The sequence below is a fragment of the Octodon degus genome, unplaced genomic scaffold (assembly GCF_000260255.1).
Source record: "Octodon degus isolate 3935 unplaced genomic scaffold, OctDeg1.0 scaffold00008, whole genome shotgun sequence".
In the NCBI taxonomy this organism is placed as follows: Eukaryota; Metazoa; Chordata; class Mammalia; order Rodentia; family Octodontidae; genus Octodon; species Octodon degus.
Genome location: NW_004524584.1, coordinates 18,563,192 through 18,566,252, shown reverse-complemented (window position 1 = coordinate 18,566,252; position 3,061 = coordinate 18,563,192).

Sequence of the window (3,061 nt, the reverse complement as noted above, 5' to 3'; positions counted from 1 at the left end):
AGGCCAGGGCATCTGACACCCATGTGGTGTTGTAGGTGTTGGAGATGTGAGGCCCGTGTCACAAAAGGACAAGCTCTGAGATTCTATGTGAGTGAGGGTCCTGTCATCAGTGCCATGGACACAACAGGCAGAGTGGTGGCTGCAGGGCTGGGGGCAGAGAGCTAGCATGGTGTAGTGGGGATGGAGCTTCAGGGTTACAAGAGGCAAAAGGGCCTGTATGTGGCCAGGATGGCTACACAGCAACATGGCCTTGCTTGGTGCCAGGAGGCTGGGCACAGTAGCACAGCTTGTCATTCAATTGCTCCAGAGGCTGGGGATGCTCAGTGCCTGATCATGGACAACATAGGGAGACCTGGCCTCATAGGCAGGCTCAGATGGTAACTTCTACAATGCATTATATGTGTTACTAAACTCTCTCCCCAAAGGAACTGGGAAGAGGAGACTGGAGATGGACCACAGCCTGGCCTCCCCTCCCAGAGGGTGGAGCAGTCTAGCCTGCTGCCTTTCCGGAGCTCAGAGCTGATTTGATTAAATCAATTCACACCCAGGTGGGGGCTTCTCCAGGAGGGGCCTTGTTAATCTAAATCAATCTGCAGGATTTGTGCGCAGAACCTTCCTGTCTTGAAGCTGATGACGTAGTTTGTGACCCTGGCCTGGAAGGGCCAGAGATGGGGCAGATTCACTGCATGAACCTTTCCTTGAGTCCCTTATCTCTGTGGACCAGGAATGTCCACTTGGCCTCAGCTTCCTGACCAGACAGTGGAGGGGGGGCCCTACTAGCAGGAGTTAGGGAAGGCGTGTCTCCCTCAACACCTTTGCCTATGATCTTCATGCCCTGCACCTGCGGAGGGCCCACTGCTCTCCCCAGAGTGTGCAGACTTCCATCCAGCTCACTCACAGCAGCCGCAGGTCATTTGGCAGTGCAAGACCAATGGGCACCGGGCACGGCTATGCCATGCAGGATTCTCCATCACCACAGGAGAGAAAGAGCACCTGGCAGCTGCCCACATGAAAACCTGTCCAGAGACATTGCCTGTGCACCTGAGCACCTCACACACACACGTGCACACCCCCACTTGTGTGCACACCTGTGGATCCAAATGTAGACACAGGGAGACAAAGCACACATGCCTTTTTCAACCTTTTATCCTTTACTGAGTTGGAAGTTCTTTCCTTTTTGAACGAAATACCATCTTAACTCTTTCCTTTTTCATTTCTCTTCGTGGCTGAGGATTGGACGCTCAGGCCTTTGCACTGAGCCCCTTCCCCAGCCTTCTAAATTTGTTTTTATTTTGAGATAGAGTCCCACTCAGTTGCCCCGTGGGGCTCACACTTGCAGTCCTGTTACATGCGCTTCTCAGAGTGCTGGGATTACAGGAGTGCTCCCGTGCCTGGCTCCTTTCTATTTTAAAATGTATTTTTACTAGTGCCTGTTAATTTGGCACAATATTTGGGTTTCAGTGGTGTGCTCATACATGTTCGTTACATGTAATGCCCCCCCATCCCCCAGTCACCCCTTTCTGTTCTCCACGTTCCCTTCTTATTGTCTAATAGTAGTTTCCCCTCTGCGCTTATGTGATCTTCTTTAGGTGCCACATAGTCTTTCTGAGTTTGGCTTATTTTTGCTTACCATAACCATCTCCAGTTCCATCCGTTTCCCTGAAAATGGCCTACTCTGTCCCTCCTCGTGACTGAGCAGTAGCTCCCATGTGTGCACACCACAGCGTGTGTCCTTCATCCTCATATCTCCTGGTGGGCACCCGCAAAGGTTCTGTGTCTTGGCTACTGTGAGTTGTGCTCTAACGAATACAGCTGTGCTAACATCCCAATACTGTGCTGGCGTTGTGTTTTGTTTTTAGTACAGGGTCCCACTACTCAGTTCCGACTCCTGGTGATCCTTCTGTTTCAGCTTCCCTAGTGCTGGGATTACAGGTGTGCTCCACCCGGTTCTGTGCTAGTTCTGATGCCCCCAGGAACATAGGCCCAATCAGGCAGAGTCCTGGGGAAGCTCTGTTTTAGTTTTTTGAAGACTCTTCCTGCTGATTTCCACAGTGGCTCTACTAATTTACATTCCCACCAGCGGTAGCTAAGGGTTCCTCTTCCCCCACATCCTGGCTGGTATTTATTGTTTTCTAATTCTTGATGAGAACCAATCTGACTGGGATGAGAGAACAACTTCAAAGTAGTTTTGATCTGCATTTCCTGAATGGCTAAAGATGCTGAACATTTTTTTTTCTTATCTTTATTGACCATTTGTACTTCTTTTTAGAAGTGTCTGTTCAACTCACTTGCTTTTATTGATTGGGATGGTCTTTAGGGTTCTCTGTAGTCTAGACACCACTCCTCTGTTGGAAAGAGTAGCTAGCAGGGTATTCCCCATTCTGCGAACTGTCTTTGCAGCTTTTGGTTGTTTCTTTTGCTGTGCAGGAACTTTTTAATCTCTGGTGGTTCCACCTGTTAATTCTTGCTCTTGTTACCTGTGCTGCTGGAGTCCCCCTCAGGCAGCCTTTGCCCATGTCTGTGACTTCAAGTGTTCCCGCTGTGTTTTCTTTTAGGAGTTTCTGGGTTTCAGGTTTTCTATCTAGATCTGTGATCCATTTTGAATTGATGTTTTTTATTCAGTGTGAGGGGCAGGGATCTAGTTTCAGCCTTTAACAACTTGATTTCCAGTTTTCAAGGAGCCATTTGTTGAAGAGGCTGTCTTTTCTCCCATGTGTCATTTTGACTCCTTTGTCCCATTTTGGCTCCTTTGTCCAGGATCAGGTGGTTGTAGTTGTGCGAGTTTGTTTCTGTGTCCCCTATTCCGTTCCACTGATCTGTGTGTCTATTTTTATGCCATTATCATGCTGTTTTCATTACTTGGGATTTGTCATATGATGAAAAATCAGGTATCGCACTGCCTCTTACTCTTGTTGCTTAGGATTGCTTTGGCTATTCTGGTTTTTTTGTGTTCCCCGAGGAAATTTAAGATTTTTTTTTTCTAGTTTTGTGAAGAGTGTCATTGATATTTTCATGGGGATTACATTGAATCTATAGATTGCTTTTGGTACTGTGGCCGTTC